Genomic DNA, 19,970 nt, shown 5'->3' with positions numbered 1-19,970 from the left:
AGCTTATAACAAAAAGGTGGCATTAGACTATTCCATAAGCACTTACAAATACACAGGGGGTCGCAGGAAAGCCTCCGGCAGTGCCAGGATCGGGGGAGGCCAGTGAGGCTCTCATCTTGTACACAGAATAGAAAGGGCACCCAAACTCGGTCATCAAGAGAAACATTATTTTAGTGCAATGTTTGTTAAACTAAAAATTAATATAAAAATTGGTGATGAACAAAACATCAAAATTGTAAATAGAGACAAGACTGATTATTTTATGATGTGTGTGATTATACAATGGGAACAACAGCTTCCAATCAGCCCGCAGTTCCTGGCCAGGTGGCCGTCGAGTCCCCTGGACAGCTTGATGATGACACAGAGGTTGGTGATGCCATATGAACAGATTGGGCAACTCAGGGCTTTCTATACAGTCGCGGCTTTTGACTGGAGAGCCTCTTTTTCCACTTGATTCAAAGGTGGGAAGTATTTTGATAAGTGTCTAGAGGGGCGGGTATGAGCCTCCTCCAGCCTGAGCTCTGTCTCGTGCGGCCCAGCATGCACTGGCCTTCGGAAGAGCATCTCAGTGGGTTTCCAAGTGGGAGGAGAGTAGAAGACACAGGAATACCATTCAGTTGACCCACCAAGTGGACAGAGAAAAATGATGATTTTTTTTTTTCTGAGACAGAGTCTTGCTTCGTTGCCCAGGCTGGAGTGCAGTAGCATGATCTTGGCTCACTGCAATCTCTGCCTCTTTGGCTCAAGGCATACTTCTGCCGCAGCCTCCTGAGTAGCTGGGACCACAGGCGTGCGCTGCCATGTCTGGCTAATTTTTTTATTTTTGTAGAGATGGGGTTTCACTATGTTACCCAGGCTGGTCTCAAACTGCTGAGCTCAAGTGATCTGCCTGCCTCGGCCTCCCAAAGGTGAGCCACTGCACCTGGCCGGAAAAAAAATTTAACAGCTTTATTGAGATACAATGTACATACCATACAATTCACCCATTTAGAATGCACATTTCAATGGTCTTCCATAGATTCACCGAGCTGTGCACCCATCGCCACAATAAACTTTAGGATATTTTCATCAACCCCTAAAAGAAGCCACATACATTTTAGTTACTTTCCATTTCTCTCCAAACCCCGCCTGCCCTTCCTCCTCCAGCCCTAGGAATGGCAAATCTACTAGGAAAATGAGATAACTTTTGCATTGGAAGTTGGATCTTTGCAGATCCTAGATCTGTCTTGGCCGCGTTGACACAAGTGTGTGCCAACACGATGATCCTGCACCTCACTGGGAAAGTCTTAACACACCCACGCGGTCAGTTCCTAGTGCTTCTCCTCACACGTGCTCTATTTTATTTCAACTACTTTTTCACGGAAATTTTCTAAGATATGGTGAGAATGGCCCCATTTTCCTCCTATTCCTTAATAATAGGATCCCCAAGTTTTTGGAAATGCAAAGATCCCAGTTAAAGGATTACACATTTTCTGGCCTTCTTAATAGGCTGTGTGATGAAGTTCTGGCTGAAGAGCTGTGAGCAGAAGTGTTGTCTTGCACTCACCATCTCCTTAGAAGGATGGGGACAGCCCTTTTTCCTTTTCTTCTTCCTTCCACCTGGAATAAGGAAGTAAATACTAGAGGTTTTGCAGCCATTCTGGGCCATGATGTGACTTCGGGAATAAAGACCATGCAGGGCAGAGAAACAGGAGATAAGAAGACTGGGTCCCCATTAGCTGGCACTGCCATTTTATTCCCAGACTGTCTGCCTCTCAGCTACTTAAAAACAGAAAATCAATCAACTTTACTGAGTTACAATTCAGAGAAAATAAAATGCACCCATTTTAAGAGTTTAATTCAACGAGTTTTGACAAATGTTGACACCCACGCAAATGCCATCTCAGTTAAGATACAGAGCATTCCCACAAATCACAGAAGCTTCCTTGTACCCCTGGCAGTCCATCTTCAGTGCTCCTCCCCCACCACACCTGCCGCAGTAACCACCTATCTGCTTTCTGTCCTATGGATTCATTTTGCCCTGGGCCACTTTTCCAAGAGGAATAACTAAACGTTCATCTCGCTGAAGCCAATATTTTCCAGGCCTCTATTATTTGCAGCTGATTCGAATGCAAAACTGAATATAGATATATTACAGCTTCAAATAGAGGCCCCTAAACACTGTAATATTTTCTTGATAACTCCAGACCATCGTTAGACACCCTGTGCTTTAGATCGGTTTCCTGGGAAACAGATTTGGAGATGAGATTTGCCAGCAGGAGGTTTAATAGAGAGGGCCTTCAGGGACACACCTGTGTGGTAAGTGCGGGGCCACAGGATGGGGCAGCCCCCACAGAGGGTGCGCTACGGCTTCAGAGATGGCCTGGGCAGGGGCCTGAGCCTTGGTGTGCCCACACTGACCAGTCATCGGAAGTGGGCTATCCCTGGGGTCACGCGAACCTTAGCCTACGGCAGTACCCAGGGAGTGACTCAGCCATGAGCCATCAGCAGGCAACACCCGCAACCACTGAGGCAGTGGATGTCTTGGCACTGATGGGAGTCAGGAGGTACATCGCCATGGCCAGGATACCACATGAGCTGCTGGTTTCCCCCGGGGCTACTTAGATGTGAGGGTACTTCTCGCATCTGCCCTGCACCCCCCAGCAGCCACTCCACACTCTCCTGCACCCCAGGCCCTGGTACCCATGAATCTACCATAGGCCTCCAGGGCTCTGCCTGTCCATAGCCCCTGCTCTCTGTGTGATTTGTCTGATGGGCACATGCCTGGCGCTTGGTGGGTCCCGAAGCTGTGAGGGCAGCAGAGGCCTGGCCTTGGGGTCAGGGCCAGGAGTGTCAGGAGAGCTCTGCGCCTCCCAAGCCCCTGCTCATCTTCCTCCAAGTTCTCCGTGTGCTCTTCCTGGATCCCCTCCCGGTATCACCGCCACGCCTGGGAGGCGGGGGTTTCAGATCCCTTCTGTCTTCTGTCTCCTGAGCTGCCCCTTGTTGGGGATGAGTGTCTCTAGTGGCCATTTCTGACGTCTTTCGACATACGTGACTTTGGCGATGCGTGCTCCTGGCCTGGTCCTTCTTCACTGTAAGCTTCACAGTGACTTCTCTGACCCTACTCGAAAGACCTGGCATGTCATATCCTTCTGAGCCACTGGCATTCTTCTGCCCCAGGAACACCCCACTGCCTCCCATTCCCGCCCTCATTTCGGCATGCCGCCTGAGGCTTCTCCGGAACTCAGTCCACCAGTTCTCTATCAACCATCCCCTCCGTCCACACCTACAGCTTCCCCTCTACTTGGTTCCAGGACTGTCTTCCCAAAAGCCAATGTTCCTGGAACCTTGACTGTTAGACAGGCTGGATGTTACCATAGAGCAGAATCCAGAGTTAACAAGAGATGACATAAGGGATAAGGGATGCTTTTTAAATGCTACTTTTTAAATGAAAAATATTTTTAAATATAGAGGAGTACAGAGAATAATATATCAGACACACATATATTATTGTTTCCAAAAACACTGTTTTATTATTAAAATTTATTATTGTTTCCAAAAACAGTGTATTTGGAAACAATGCAATGTCAGGTGCAGGTGAAGTCTCCTTTCTATCACCCCAGTCTCTCTCACCTGCCCTGTCCCAGAAGCAATCACTACCCTGAATCTACATTCTGTCTGATACTTTTACCACATTCTAATCTATTCAAATATACTCTCTCTCTCATTCTATATATATATGTGTATATATACACATATATATATACACACACATATATACATATATGTACACACACATATATACATATATGTATACACATACATATATACGTATACGTATATACGATATATACATATACGTATATGTATACGTATATACGTATATATACATGTATGTATACGTATATACGTATATATACATGTATGTATACGTATATACGTATACATACATGTATGTATACGTATATACGTATACGCATATATGTACATATACACATATATACACACACACACACATATATATATATATAGTTTTTTGAGATGGAGTCTCCCTTGGTCACCCAGACTGGAGTACAGTGGCACCATCTCGGCTCACTGCAACCTCTGCCTCCGGGTTCCAGCAATTCTCATGCCTCAGCTTTCCAAATAGCTGGGACTACAGGTGTCCACCACCACACCTGGCTAATTTTTGTATTTTTAGTAGAGACGGGGTTTCACCACGTTGGCCCAGCTGGTCTCCAACTTCCGACCTCAGGTGACCGGCTTGCCTCGGCCTCCCAAAGTGCCGGGATTACAGAGGTGAGCCACCATGCCCGGCCTAAATATACATTATGTTGTGTTGCATGTTTTAAATGCACATATACAGTAATTACTATATGGTTCTATTCCTTGCTTTTCAAAATTCAACATCACTTCAGAGATTAATCCATATTGATTCACATGTCTAGCTAGTTGGTTTTAACTGCGTTTCAGTAGTCTGTAGTGAGAATATCACATGCTGTATGTACTCCTCCCTCTATTGCTGGACATTGGGGCTGCTTTCAGTTCTGTCGTACAATGTTGCAATGGCATCCTTGCACATGGCTTCTGGACTCTGCAGGGAAGTTTCCTGAGGGTAGGTAACCAGAGGGAGCAATTGCTGGGCTGAGGACGTGCCTCTTCAACCTTCCTGGATTTTGCCAGATTGCTCTCCAAAGTGCTTTTCCCAATTTACACTCCTCCCCAGTGTGTGTGGAACCCCCCCCCCACTTCCTCCTCCATCCCTGGCATGGCTGGGTGGGAAATGCGATCTCACTGTGACTATTTTGCCTTTCCTTGTCCTGGATAAAGTTGAGCATCTTTCTTACATTTATTGGCCATTTGGATTTTTTTCTTCTGTGAAATTTCTCTTTCACTTTATAAAAGGGTTTTGCCCTTCAGGTTTCCTCTAATGTCATGTTCCAGCAGTACTTAAGAAAGTGTAGTCCCTGGCTGGGATAGAGGCTTTAGGAGGCTGAGGCGGGAATATTGCTTGAGGCCAGAAGTTTGAGATCTCCCTGGGCAACATAGTGAGACCCCGTCTCTACTAAAAATTTAAAAGTTAGCCAGTTGTGGTGGCACATCCCTGTAGTCCCAGCTACTCAGAAGTTGAGGTGGGAGGATTGCTTGATCCTGAGCATTTGAAGTTGCAGTGAGCTATAATGGAGCCGCTGCATTCCAGCTTGGGCAACATAACCAGACTCTGTCTCAAAAGAAAAAAAATAAAGTGGCACCCCACAGGCCAGGTAAGGTATGGAGGAAAAAACCTTCCTTAGGCATCTGCAGTCCAGGGGCTGGCTCCCACCTGACATTTATTATCTATATGATTTGAGGTAAATGTCCTCCTTTCTGCTTTTTAAAAAGGCGTATTTATTTTTAATGTATGCAACTCAGGTTTTCAGTATATTCACAAAGCTGTGCAACCATCACCACCACTCTAATTCCAGAAAGAAACCCTGTCCCTACTAGTGGTCACGCTCTTCTGCCGTCAGCCTCTGGAGGCCACACATTAATTGTTGGTCTGTGTGGACTTGCCTATTCTGGGCATTTCATATAGATAAGATCATACAGTATGTGGCCTTTTGTGTCTGGCTTCTTTCAGGTCGCATAATGTTTTTGGGGTTCAACGTGTTGCAGTATGTAACCATATTTCATTTCTGTTTATGGCTGGATAATGTTCCATGATACAGATACACCATATTTTGTTTATCCATTCTTCAATGATGGGTCTTGGGGTTGTTTCCACTTTGTTGGTATCATGAGTAGTCTTGCTATCAGGATTCACATGCAAGTTTTTGTGTGGACATAGCTTTTCACTTTTCTGGGGTACATACCCAGGCACAGAATTGCAGGGTCATATGGTAGCCTCTATGTTTAACTTTTTGAGAACTGCCACACTGTTTTTCACAGCCAATACACCATTTTGTATTTCTACCACCAATGTGTGTGGGTTCCAGTTCCCCCACATCCTCACCTCTCCTGTTATTGTCCACCTTTTGAATTCCAGCCACCCTAGCAGTGTGAGGTGGTATCTCACTGAGGTTCTGATTTGCATTTCCTTGGTGACTAATGATGTTGAACTTATTTTCATGTGCTTATTGGCCAATGTATATCTTCCTTGGAGAAAGGTCTACTTATATCCTTTCTTATTTTTAAAATTGGGTCATCTGACCCAATTTTACTTATTGTTTCATTGTTGACTTGTAAGAGTTCTGTATATATTCTAGATGCAAGTCCCTTGTCAGATACATGACTTGCAAATATTTTCTCCCATTCTGTGGGCTTTCTTTTCACTTTCCCAATGGTGTCCTTTGAAGCAAAAAAGTTTTTCATTTTGATAAAGTCCAACTTATCAACCTTTTCTTTGGTTGCCTGTGCTTTTTGGTGTCATATCTAATAAACTACTGCCTAATACAAGGTCATGAAGATTTATGCTTATGTTTTCTTCTAAGAGTTTTATACTTTTAGCTCTTACATTTAGGTCTGATCCATTTTGAGTTAATTTTTGTATATGGTGTGAGGTAGGGATCCAACTTTTTTTTTTTGAATTTGGCCATCCCTTGGAGAATCACTTGAATCCAGGAGGCGGAAGCTGCAGTGAGCCAAGGTTGCACTATTGCACACCAGCCTGGGCAACAAGAGTGAAATTCTGTTTCAAAAATAAAATAAAATGAATTTCGCCATCCTGTTGTCCAGCACCTTTTGCTGGAAAGACTATTCTTTTTTCCCATTGAATTGTCTTGGCATCTTTGCCAAAAATCAACTGACAATAATTGAGAGAGTTTATCTCTACATTTTCAATTTTATTCCATTCATCTAGATCTCTGTCCTTATGCCAGTATCACACCATCTTGATTACTGTAGCTTTGTAATAATGATATAGTTTCCCCAGAGGTAAACTAGAAAGCATGTTTCTTACTTGCCTCAGAGGACTATCTAGGCCAGTAGTTCTCAAAGTGTGGTGCCTGGACCAGCAGCATTACATAGAAACTTGTCAGAAATGCAAATTCCCAGGCAACACTCCAGACTTGCTGAATCTGAAACTCCGGGGGTGGGGCCTAGCAATCAGCATTTTAACAAGCCCCGCAGGGGATTCTGATGTACCCTAAAGTTTTGCACTCACAGATCTCTACGTGTGCTGTCCAATGTGTTAGCCACTAGCCACATATGACTATCAAGCACTTGAATTGCAGCTAATCCAAATTAAGAAATGCTGTAAGTGTAGAACACACACTGAATTTCAAAGACAGTAGTATAAAAAAATACAAAATATCTCATTCATAATTTTTAGATTGATTACATGTTGAAGTAATAATATGTATATATACATATATGATTAACATTACGTCCATCCCCCATTAGTCATGGAGCTATATGTTTCAGGGAGAAATTCACCTACTGTTCCTTGCAGGGCACGTCCTTGGCATATGCACCAGGAGCTCTAGCTCCCAGAACAGGAACCATCATCAGAAGCAGAGCTGGAAAGGCAGGCAGCCTTTTCCGGTTCAAACTGGTTTGAAGCAGAGGTCAGAGCTGCTGCTTGTGTTTGGCTTTGGGTTTTGTGTTTTAGCATGAGTGTTCTGCAGCCAGCCAGGCTCTGGGCTACTCCCCTCTCTCCACTGACATGGAAAAGATGTCTGTGTGTTGTGCGGAGCCCCAGGCTGGGGCTTCTGACTTCCATGTTGGGGCCTGAGCTGCTGCTGATGTGGCGTCCCAACCTGTACTGGACAACCATGTGTCATGGCCTCAGGCTTGCCTCCACCCCACTGTGTAAACCAGCAAGGGCACAGAAGTCCAACCCAACTCTGTGGAGCCACTACTGTCACCACAAAGGGGTCCCAATCCAGACCCTAAGAGCGGGTTCTTGGACCTCGCACAAGAAAGAATTGGGAGCGAGTCCACAGAGTAAAGTGAAAGCAAGTTTATCAGGAAAGTAAAGGAATAAAGAATGACTACTCCATAGGCAGAGCAGGGGCATGGGCTGCTCAACTGATTATACTTATAGTTATTTCTTGATTATATGCTAAACAAGGGGTGGATTATTCATGAGCTTCCCAGGAAAGACATGGGCAACTCCCAGAACTCAGAGCTCTTCTCCGTTATAGACCATATATGGTAACTTCCTGATGTTGCCATGGCATTTGTAAACTGTCGTGGCACTAGTGGGAGTGTATTTTAGCCAGCTAACACATTATAATTAGCATATAATGAGCAGTGAGGATGACCAGAGGTCACTCTTGTTGCCATCTTGGTTTTGGTGGGTTTTGCCCAGGTTCTTCACTGCAACCTGTTTTATTTTTTGTTTTTCATTTATTTTTTCTTTTCTATGTCCCCCCCATTCACAATACAGACCAGGCACAGGGCCTAGGCTGAGGTGTATATTAGGTAGGTTTACTCTAGCTCCTCTTTCTGTACAGCCAGTGTAAGAACGCAGCCTGTGGGTAAGTACCAGGAGGCCTACCGCAACCTGTTTTATCAGCAAGGTCTTTGTGACCTGTACCTTGTGTCGACCTCCTATCTCATCCTGTGACTTAGAATGCCTAATAGCCGGAGAATGCAGTCCAGCAGGTCTCAGCCTTATTTTACCCAGCTCCTACTGAAGATGGAGTCACTCTGGTTCAAATACCTCTGACACTACTTGAAGATGTGTAGTCCGGGAGCACATTTCACATTTTACAAAGCCATTTCCCATTCCTTGGTGCCTTGGCCTCCCTCCCTTGGGTCATCTGAGAGAGAGCCCTCAGGGGGAAAGGAACTCAGAGAGGTTGGGTGTCTGCTCAGGTGATGCCGATAGCGTATGCTGAGCTGGGCCAGCACCGGTGGGCTCCGACTGATGGCTGCGATGGCTTTCTTTATTTGTGTGGGCAGAGTGGTCAGTCAGTGGGAGGATGATGATGAGGGTGAGGACATGACAATGAAGTAACATGCCCATCACTTCTTGAGGAGCTACCTCGCCAGAGGCCCTTTGCACACATTGCCTCTTTTAATCCAAGCGAGACATGATTCATAGGCGCATTTTACAAATTAGAAAATTGGGACCCTGGACTGGGGCCTAATCAGGGTTGCTAAAGGGAATGCTTTAAGTTTGCTAATGAGGAGGAGGGAACAGCGAGTGGGGGAGGAGGAAAGCAGCTGTTTTTTGGGTTTTTTTGAGACAAGGTCTGGCTCTGTCACCCAGGCTGGAGTACAGTGGCATGATCTGGACTCACTGCAACCTCCACCTCCCGGATTCAAGCCATTCTCCCACCCCGGCCTCCCAAGTAGCTGGGACTACAGGCATGCACCACCAGGCTTGGCTAATTTCTGTAATTTTAGTAGAGATGGGGTTTCACCATGTTGCCCAGGCTGGTCTCAAACTCCTGGGCTCAAGTGATCCACCTGCCTCGGCCTCCCAAAGTGGTGGGGTTACAGGCATTGAGTTTTCTTTTCTTTTTTTTTTTTTTGAGAGCATCCAATGTTAGCTCATTTAAGGCTCTCAACCACCCCAAGAGGTAGGTCGTAGGTCAAGCTGTCTACTTTATAGAAGAGCCTGGGAGTCCAGGGTTATCTGACTTGGAGTCCTGTTCATTTTCCTGGGTACCTCCAAAGGCCGCTCGGTGAGTGGACAGTGCAGTTCCGGAGCCCTCCTCTGGCAAGTCCCGCTCCGGCCCATACCCCACCCTGTTCCCCAGCAGCCACGGTCGGGTAGAGGGGTCAGGGAAGCAGGGCAAGAGGGTAAGGCACTGCTCAAGAAACAAAACCAGGTCCTTAACGTCCCTAGTCCTGCCGGGCAGTGTCCCAGGACCCCGGCCTTGAGATTAGAGAGAGGCAGAGGGCATACGGAATGGGAAATAGAAGAAAATGTACCAGGACATGCTTCCTGTCTTATGCTTAGACTGCCATGATGAAATACCACAGACTGGGTGGCTTCAACAACAGAAAGTTATTTCTCAGAGTTCCGAAGGCTGGAAGTTCAAGATCAAGGCACTGCTGGCTGATTCCTTTTCTGGTAAGGGCCCACTTTCTGGCTTGTAGACAGTCACCTTTGTGCTGTGTTCTCGCATGGCCTTTCCTTGGTGCATGGAGAGGGAGAAAGATTTTTCTCTCTTCCTTTCTAAGACCACCAATCCTATGACTTACAACTCCTTTAACGTTAAGTACCTCCTAAAAGTCCTATCTCCAAATACAATTACATTAGAGGTTAGGGCTTCAACAAAGGAATTGGGGTGGTGGTGGTCCACAGCAGGGGAGGGGATATTTTAGTTTATCTTAAGCTTGCAAGGATGAAGGGGAAAGAGCGGGGGTGGGGGGGTGGCATCGGAACCTGCCTCTGAGTCACACTTCCTGGATGAGCCATGGGCCACAGCATCTGTATCAGGAGTGGTTACAAAACAGCGTGCCTCAGGGATAAACAAGCTGACCTAATGATCCAATTTTCCCAGCTCTGGTCCATCTACAGATTTGAGGCAGGATCCAGTGATTCTGCTGGCTGACAGGTCATGGTAAATTTCCAACTCTCCCCTTTCCAGGCACGGCTTTGGTTTCCTGCTGCAGCTGCTGCTGGGGAGTTATCAGGGCATTTCCTCCGCCTGTGAGCCCCTGGGGTCAGGGGAAGGTTGGGTGGCCAGAGATGCTGCCTCTACCCTAAGTCAGCGTCACCCATGCTATTCCCAGCAGCTGCATTTCTCCACTCTGTAATTACAAATGAAACTGGGGAATAGAATCAAAAGAGTACCTAGAAACAAGCTAGCCTCTACTTCCTCAAACATTCTGGGGCAGGAGTTTGTGAGCTGGAACAATGTTATTTGCAAGATTCTCCCTGGTGGATATACACTCAAGTATTAAAGTGCTACAAGGAATTAAAAAAAGAATAGTATTTCTTCCAGAGCCTGTGTGGGCCCAGCACAATGACACTGAATCTGGCTGTTAAACCTGGCTGTTGCTGATTCTAATATGTGGCCTTGGACATTTCATTTTTCCAAGTATAGCTTTCCTCATCTGTAAAATATGGAAATAATCTTTAGAATGTTGGAGACAGTGTATGTAAAGGTACTTCAGAAACAATAAAGTCCAAATCCCAATGACATTTTTTGCAGAAATAGAAAAACCCATCCTAAAATTCATATGGAATCTCAAGGGGCCCTGAATAGCCAAAACAATCTTGAAAAAGAACAAGGCTGGAGGACTCACACTTTCTGATTTCAAAACTTACTACAAAGCTACAGTAATCAAAACAGTGTGGCACTGGAATAAAGCTTGACATATAGATCAATAGAATAGAATAGAGAGCCCAGAAACAAACCCTTGAATCTATGGTCAAATGATTTTTGGCAAGGGTGCCATGATCACTTAATGACAAAAGGACAGCTTTTTTAACAAATGGTGCTGGGAAAACTGGATATCTACATGCAAAAGAATGAAGCTGGACCCTTACCTAACACCATATACAAAAATTAACTCAAAATAGATCAAAGACCTAAAAGTAACCTAAAACTATAGAATTTTTAGAAGAAAACTTGGAGCAAAATCTCCACAATGTTGGATTTGGCAGTGATTTCTTGGATATGACATTAAAGACACAGACAACACAGAAAAATAGACAAATTGGATTTCACAAAAATTTGGTGCATCAAAAAGCAAAATCGGGCTGGTGCGGTGTCTCACGCCTGTAATCCCAGCACTTTGGGAGGCTGCGGTGGGAAGATCATTTGAGGTCAGGAGTTGGAGGCCAGCCTGGCCAACATGGTGAAACCCCGTCTCTACTAAAAATACAAAAATTAGCCAGACCTGGTGGCGCAGGCCTGTAGTTCCACCTACTCGGGAGGCTGAGGCAGGAGAATGGCGTGAACCCACAAGGCAGAGCTTGCAGTGAGCTGAGATCACACCACTGCACTCCAGCCTGGGTGACAGAGCGAGACTCCGTCTCAAAAACAACAACAACAACAACAACAACAACAACAACAACAAGTGCTGGCGGTGAGGATGTGAAGAAATTGGAACCCTGTGCACTGTTTGGCGGAATGTAAAATGGTACACTGTGGAAAGTATTATTATGATCCTTCTTCAAAAAATTAAAAATAGATGACCACATAATCCAGCAATTCCACTTCTGGGTATATACCCAAAACAACTGAAAATAAGATCTTGAAAAGATATTTGTGCACCCATGTTCGTCGCAGCATTATTCATAATTGCTAAAATGTGGATGCAACCCAATGATTTCTTGACAAACGAGTGGGTAAACAAAATGTGGTATACACACACATGGAAATATTACTCAGCCTTAAAAAGGAAGGAAATTTGGACATACACTACATCAAAAATGAATCTTGAGGACATTATGCTAAGTGAAATAATCCAGTTGCAAAAAGGAAATACTGTATGATTCCACTTATATAAGGTATTAGAGAGGTAGTCATTATTTAATGGGTATAGAGTTTCAGTTTTACAAGATGAAAAGAGTTCTGGAGATGGATGGTGGTGCTGGTTGCACATCATTAATGTATTTAATACCACTGAGCTGTTCACTTTAAAAGGACTAAGATGATAAATTTTATGTTATGTGTATAACAAAAGTTAGAAAAAAATTGTCATAAAACTAAGTCAGATATTAAGAACAATCAGAATTACTTCTGTCTTGTTTACAGTCATCATATGAAAAACAAATTGTTTATCTAGCATGACACCTGTTATGGGTTGAATTGTTTCCCTCAAAAGATGCTGAACTTCTAACCCTCGGTACCTGTGAATGTGATCTTATTTGGAAATTGGGTCTGCGCAGATGATCAAGTTAAGATGAGGTCATTAGGGTGTGCCCTAATCCAATAATGACTGTGTCCTTATGAAAAGGGAAAAGAGACAGGTATATAGAGAAGATGTGAATTCACAGGGAGCGCACATGGCCATCCATAAGCCAAGGAATGCATGAGGTTACCAGAAGCTAAGAGACAGACATGAAACAAACTGCCCCCCACATCTCTCCAAAGGGGCCAGCCCTGCCAACACTTTGATCTTGGACTTCCAGCCTCCAGAGCTATGAAACAACACATTTCTGTTGTTTAAGTTGCCCAGTTGGAGGTGCTTGTTACATTAGCCCCAGGAAATTATACAACATCTTACCTGAATTTGCTTTCTTCTTCGCTCTAGTTAAATTCAAAACTACATATTGAATAACGACGGTGTGCTCTCTCTCCATGAAGCTTCGGGGTGGGTAGACAGTCCTCCTCTTGAAGGAACAGGAGGGACTCAAGGGAAGGGACCAACTTGTATCTCATCTGAGAGAGATACACTCCTGGAATAAGAAGTCTGCGGTTAAGTGTGTTTCTCTGGAAGTTCAGAAACAGAGGAAGCATCTGCGGGCTAAGCTGCTGAGGGCTAGGTGAGAGCTAACTGACCTAAGTTTTGAAGCATGGATGGGTGACAGGTTGGAGGGGGAAGATGGAAAAGTCACATGGGAGAGGAACAGCATGGGCCAAGTGTGGAGGAACCAGTGAGTGGGCTGGGTTTCAGAAACAGGCCTTGGTCTGCTTTTGAGCCCTCCCTGAACTTTTCCACCCCAACCCCACCTCCTGCCTGTGTCTGCCATGCACCTCCCTTCCTGTGAGTCTGTGGACAGACTTTGCCCCTTTGCCCTGTCTGTGCTTGGGAGAAATGTGCTCAGTTTCTGTGGCAGGGATGTTTCTACGTGTTCATCAAACCGGCTTTGTTTACTTCCGAAACACTCATGAAGACCACAGCTGCCAGAGCCCCTTGCATCCTGGTGGGACTGTGCGACTACTTCTGGCCCATGGATGTGGGTGGAAGTGACGTGTGCTTCCCCAGGCCTGGCTCCTGGACCCCGCCGACGGCTTCTCACCTGTAACCCCACCAGCCTTCTGCCTGGATACTTCACGGGGAGCTAGAGTGGCCTTGGCTAAGAAGGAGGCATGGCACCCGCAGGTACCGGGCCGCCTGCATCAGTCGGTGCACTCTGGTCCACCGCCCACATGCCTTCATGTAATCCTCACTGTAGGGCCCACGGGGAGGGGAACTTCCTCGAGGTCTAGCTTTGCCTTTCCGCCTTCAGAGCCAAGTAAGAATGAGGGGTCTGGGCTCGGCCCACCTTCCCTGCAAGGCCCTGCGCCCACTCCCCTCAAAGCTGGTCTTGCATGTTGCTCTGGCGGCCTCTGTAGCAGTTCACTCTGTTTTCTGTGGAGGAGTGGAAGGAGGGATTCAAGCTCTCCCCTAGAGACGCTAGAAAGACAGTTTTGTCTCAGCCTCATACGATCGCCCAGCTCCACATTTCTGGCTGTTTCTGTGGTTACCTTTCTTCGGGGATGTTTGGGGCGGGAGGTGGGTGTGTGTGTATATTTGCTCTTCTGAAGCCGTTTTTCCGGAGCTCCTGGTGGGGGTGGGGGTGCTCTGTCCCTAGTTCCTCTCCAGGCAGGTGCAGGGGATGGAGGATGCCCCCCTCCCCGAGAACCAGGAGGCGCCGACCCTGGGCAGGAGGTGCCAGACCGGCGCCTCTCCCGCGTGCAGTCCGAAGACCACAGATGCCTGGAAGGGAGGAGCGCAGGAAGCCCGCCTCTGTTCCCTTCCTTGGTTAGGTGGGGAAACCGAGGCATAGGCGGCCCAATGGACTCGCCTAAACGGCCTGGGGAGTCACTGCAGGTAACCAGAGCTGGAGCCAGGCTTCCCACTCCAGGCCCGGGGATCTCCCCCGAACAGGCGTGGGAAGGGGTGCGAGCTGCACGCGGGGCTGGGGCTGGGGGTGCGGGGCTGGGGCAACTCGGCTCTTCCCCTTCCTAGGCCGCCCGGGCCACTTCCTGCGGCGTGGGGGCGGGGGGCGCGGGCGCAGGGCTGGCCCCTCCCGGGCGCCGCCTCTCGGCCTCTTCTATACCAGCAGGCCAGAGGCCAAGGGTTAGGGGAACAGAACCGGTGCCCGGCTCCGCCCCTGTCCCGAAAGCCACTGGGGGCTGGGACCCGGCAGGGCCTGGGTTGGGCCGCGAGGGCCGAGGAGCAGCGAGGTGCAGGGGCTGCGAGGGCCGAGCCGGGCGCTGAGGGTCCGGCAGGGGGCGTGGAGGGGGCGGGGCCGTAGGAAACTTGAGCGCCCGCCTCTGGCCGCGCGCCCCGCCCCGGCCCCCGCCTCCGGGTCCCGCCTCCAGGTCCCGCCTTCGCGTCCCTTCCTTCCCGGAGCTGGCAGGCGGGCCGCGGCGGCGGCGGGCAGCGGACGGGCGGACTGACGGGCGCCTCCACCTTACTCCCTCCCTGGCTGCCGGCTTCCTTTTGTCTTTCTGGGCGGCGATGAGCGCAGGGCCGGCGCAGCAGCTGCGGGCGCACGGAGGCCCGCGCTGCTAGTCACTCCTCCCGGCCTCGGCGCGCTTGTCCCGGGCAGCGGCCCCGGGCCCGCTGCAGCCGCCGCCGGCGCCGAACTTGGGCTCGGGAAGCCGGCGGACCGCGTCCTGCGCCGGAGCAGGTAGGGAAGGGGCGGGCTGCGGGCTGCTGGCTGCTGGAGTGTGCCCCGGGCGTGTGCACCCGGCGTGTGCACCGGCGAGCGCTGCGATCCGGCTCTTTGCGTGTATGTTGTGCGCGCGTGTGTGTGTCCGGGAGTGCCCGCGTTTCTCTGCGCGGTGGAGTTGTGGGTGACTGCGGACGGTGGTGTGTCTTTCGAATGGCGTGTACTCGTGGGCATCCATGTGTGCCTTAGGTGTGCACATTTTGGACTGCGTTTGTGGAATTGTGTGTCGGGGCGCAGTTGCTGGTGGGGAGCGGTGCCTGGCGGGTGTGGTGTGTGAGCAGCTGTGCGCAGAGCGGGGTGGCGGGGTGGGTGTGGGTGGTCCAGCCCCACGCCCAGAGCCCCCTGTCCCTGCTGGTCGGCGCAGTGCGTAGCTTAGGAGCCTCGAGGACAGCTGGGACCCGACGGGGCAAGCGCGGGCCTCGCGGGCAGGCTGGGCCAGCCCCTCAGGGGAACAGGTCCGTGCGGCCCACGTGGGTCGCCTGTGAGCTTCTGCCAAGGGTGGGGGCCCACGCGGAGGCGATCCGCTCGTTCCTCCCAGGGCCATGGGGCGACGAGGAGAGCCCTGGCCTCTCCGCGACCCGCACTGCGACCTGGGCCAGACGCGCCACCTTCCCCGGTCGCGGTTTGCTTCTCTTTAAAATGAGGACAGCTCCTCCCTTGGGGGCTGTGGTGACAGGTGAAATGAGAACGCACTGAAGACAGGTCTTGGTCCAAAGCCCCGCATACAGTAGGTGCTGTGTTAATTGGATTAGCGTCTCCTGCTTAAAATCTTTTTTTCCCCCTTTATCGTGGGTGGGGCCTTACATTTTCCCCGGGCGTGTTTTGTGCCTCTCCCTGGCTCTAACTTAACCGCGAAGCACTGAGATTCGAGAAAGTTTAGCTGCCAGCTGCGCTGCCTCCTGCAGCACCTCCCGGGCGGCGCCGCCTCCGCGAGTGCCCGAGAGCGCCGCGGTGGGCGCCGGCCCTGCCCCAGCCCCCAGGCTCCCGCGCAAGCGTGGGGGTCCCTCTCCTGGCCGGGAGGCAGCGACTGCGGAGTTGAGAACCCTTTGGTTCAACAAGTGCCTAGTCCGGGAGGATGCAGCTCAGCTCGTGGAGTCCGAGAGTCACGGCGTAAAATTGGCGCTTCCCGCACATGCAGATCTCGGGCTCCCGGGGTGTCCCGGCCGCCAAAGGCCACCCCTTTCCTCCTGGCTGACCCCAGTTCCACCAGAGGAGGATGTTTGCCAGGACGCCGAGTCCAGCTGCTGGCCTCGGCATTAGACAACCCCCAGCCCCAGCCCCTGCCATCCCTGCTCCCTTGCAGCCAGCCTCATGCCGGCGGTGCCACATGGGACACCTCCTCCTAGTCCCACACCTTAATTTAAAACATTTACTTTTGAAACCTACTAGTCGTAAAATTGAACCGCAGTGAACGAGCACCCAGCTCTTACCACGACTCACTCTCTGGAGAGTTCTGGCGCCTCGACACTGGCTCGGACGCAGCAAGGCCAGCTCTCGGGGTCGGGTGGCCCTCGGCCAGAGCGAGCGATATTCTTTCCCTTAATCGCCTTGGTGTCTTTCTCTGGGGAAAAAAAATCGCCTTTAACCAAGGGAGCCACAGATCTCACCAGGGCAGGAGGCTCTCAAAATGGAGCGCCGGCATGGGGTTGGGCTGCGGAGGGGGCGGCATGGGCGGCCTTTGGTGTGGATGCGCTTCCCAACTGTCAGGGGCTACGTGATGGTGTTCCCAGAGAGGCGGGCTGCTTTGCGGGCTTTTAGGAGCCAGAAACAGAAACCTGGTCCGGTTCTTTTGGTTTCCCTCGGCCGAGACTGAAGCCCTGCAATCCCAGCCATGGCAGGCCAGGGGGATGCGATGAACTCATTTTCTCATTTTTCATCCTGACTTAGTGACAGGGGCACACTTAGAATGCACCCTGTTTTCTGTTTCATCAAATGATTTTATGTCCTACAAGAAAAAAGGGCTTTTGGTGTGAATCCTACTCTTTCCTCATAATCAGATTCCATAATAATATTTTAAAAAATCAGCCTGGCTTTCTCAGCTCAGAAGACAGACCCAAACCCAGGTTTGTGTTTTGTTTTGTTTTTGTTTTTTTCTAGTTAAAGCCAGCCCTTTGTCTCAAGCAAGCCAGTGTTTTGGCCTTAGATCTATTTCTGTTTCACTTTTGAAAGTGCCTGTAATTACTGAGCTCTTGAGGTTTTATTGGATAATGTGGCAAAGGGAAGGCCCGGGGGCCCTGCCTCTCCCTTGCGGTGGGATGTGGTGCCACGGTGGCACGTTCTAGCCTTGCCTGCTCCCTCTGCGCCCCACTTTCATGCTGTTTTTAAGGTGGAACATAAATGTCAATGTGTGATAACAATTTGGGAGACTTTGTCTTTGGAATCCAATAAATGGAAGGTCCTTTGATCTGTGGAGAAACCAGAACAAGTCAAAACCCCAGAAGAACAGAGATTTGCCCAAACTCCAGCCAATGACCCATTTATTTCCAACAAGCCCTCCTAGAGATAGATTCTAAGTGAAATACAAGAACGTGGACACACTCCGTCCCCTTTCTGGCCACAGGGCTGTGCAGAATTAGAAGTGCAGTCTATGGAAGGACAAGGACTGGACTTCGCTTGGTGCAAACGCCCCAGCCAGGCGCCCCATACTCACCTAGCACCATTTCACCCTGGAGCTGTTTCCTCCTGTTGAAGCGCTGGTGCTCACACCCCCTACCTTCAGGGCTCTGCAAGCACAGTTGCAAGGTCTGCAGCGCGGGTACAGTGCATGCCCTGCTGAGTGTGCGTCAGAGCAGTTGTCTCCCTGTGACACTTATTCTAAGACCCTTTTTGCTATTCGTAAGTGGTAGAGTACCACACTCACTCATGAACCAGTGATAATCCAGGGTACTAACAGGGCGCCCCGGAGTTTTTTTGGCACCGAAGATTAAGCTACTTGGCAGCTGAATTTTTATCTAGATTGGGGTTAGGTTTGTATTAAAATTTTGCATCCCAGCAAGCCCTAAACCGTGCTTGTTCATTGTGGGATAATGCGTTCAACTGATGAGTTGCCAGGCCAGGATTGATGGGGGATTATGTGTATTCTGCTAGTTTGTCAGCACCTGATGTCACTGTGCTGGGGGGTGGGGGAGGCATGTTTGGAGTTAGGATGAGCAGACACTTGTAGATTTTAATCACACTCTACTTTGGGGCTCCCTGCTCTCCTATGGTAGCAGTGGGTTTCTGTGTCGTTCTTATGTCCTCATGTAAAGCTGCACATCTGTGAATGTCAGGTAGCTCTTGTCCTTTTCCCCTTAGATTGAGTTTCTAATCTGGGAATGACAGAGGGTGGCTGTATATGGAGACAGCAGCATGGGCTTAGGGGCTCTTTTGGTGCCAGTTACCCTACAGAAAAAAGGTTTCTTCAAATCACTTTCTACAAAGACTAAAAAATGGTTGGAATCTAGTGGTGCAGATTGTAATATGACTTCAGGTAATCAATACGGTTTGACAGGTGGAACATTTCTTAGATGCTGATGAGCAGGGCGCAAGTCTCAAGATTTTTAAATCATCTGAAAAGCACAGTAAATCCTTTAAAGAGCCCTACCTTGGCCATGTTGTTTCAAGTAAAATTGAATTTCAGAGGCAAAGCTTCACATCGGAGGCATGACAAACTAAAGAAATCCTTCCCAGAGACCTCCACTCTCTTCCTGTTGCCGCCCTCCTCTGCCAGCAGCAGGGCAGGAAAGATGACTTCTTGGGGCTGTGTGCCTTTACCTTAAGAAGCAAGTGCACCCTGAATGCTTCTAATCCCGCAGCTGGGTTGTCTGGATATTTGGATCTTTTTGGTGCTTGAGGTACTACCCAAGTTGGCAGGAAGCCAGGAGCCTGGGGGTGGAGGTGTCTTAGCCCCACCTGTGGCATGAGACAAGAGGTCTTCTCCAGCAAGCGATAGGTCTCTGACCCTTGGCTAAGAAAACTCAGGATTGTTAAATGCGTACTGCGTGGATAAGGTTGCTGTGACGGTGAAAAAAGGAAGAAGGCTTTTGGGTGGTGCGTGGTTCTCCTCTTGGAAGTCTTCCCAGATTTCGCCTCGGTACTCTCTTGCCCTAGCTTAAATCTTTCCTTGCTCTGTGTCCCCTTAGGCAAGTGAGGTCTCCTCTCAGGCAGGCATGATATTAAGTGCATGTCTAGAGGACAGTTCCTTCCACCTGCCCAGGTGCACTGGCTGAACTCACCTATGCCCACATCTGTGCATTGGCAGGTGATATAGATATACACCTGAGCTGTCCCCCCGAGCTGCAGACCCAACACTGGGTGTGGGCTCCGAGCTGTTCCACATCAAAACAGAGCCGAGGACACATCTCCCTCACTGAAGCTGTGTCTCCTACCTATTATGGTCAACACGTCTCATCTACTCATTTGTTAAAGCTAGAAATCTCTGGAGAGTTTTGGAGCTCTTTCTCTGTCTTCACTTGAAATCTCTGGAGAGTTTTGGAGCTCTTTGTCTGTCTTCACTTTG

General features: G+C 49.0%; 1 protein-coding gene, 1 long non-coding RNA gene and 1 other non-coding gene across 10 annotated transcripts in view; 1 reads left to right on the top strand and 2 right to left on the bottom strand.

Moving 5' to 3' along the window:
• The window catches only part of HPCAL1 (hippocalcin like 1), a 292,220-nt gene that overhangs the window by 148,727 nt on the left and 123,523 nt on the right, over positions 1-19,970 (top strand). For 2 of the 8 annotated variants that reach the window (XM_008952306.5, XM_034952600.3), the window contains exon 1: positions 14,488-14,625. The exons of 1 other annotated variant lie outside the window; for it this stretch is intronic. The gene's annotated coding sequence lies outside the window, so the exon portion shown is untranslated. Of the gene's footprint in view, positions 1-14,288; positions 14,308-14,487; positions 14,626-14,987; positions 15,431-19,970 lie in introns of those variants that run through there. 5 more of the 8 variants (XM_055108251.2, XM_014343756.4, XM_057301346.2 and 2 more) reach the window with 4 other exon arrangements.
• On the bottom strand, positions 156-14,743 carry LOC117979065 (uncharacterized). The gene is made up of 4 exons (XR_004669676.3): positions 14,280-14,743; positions 13,096-13,267; positions 1,547-1,599; positions 156-922 (listed from the first exon to the last, which is right to left on the bottom strand). It is a non-coding gene; the product is annotated as an uncharacterized LOC117979065 (long non-coding RNA).
• On the bottom strand, positions 8,322-8,455 carry LOC112438986 (small nucleolar RNA SNORA51). Its single transcript, XR_003027296.1, has one exon. It is a non-coding gene; the product is annotated as a small nucleolar RNA SNORA51 (small nucleolar RNA).

Source organism: Pan paniscus, chromosome 12 (genome assembly GCF_029289425.2).
Source record: "Pan paniscus chromosome 12, NHGRI_mPanPan1-v2.0_pri, whole genome shotgun sequence".
Lineage (NCBI taxonomy): Eukaryota > Metazoa > Chordata > Mammalia > Primates > Hominidae > Pan > Pan paniscus.
Note: the sequence above shows the minus strand (reverse complement) of the source record. Positions and strands in the feature narration are given on the sequence as shown.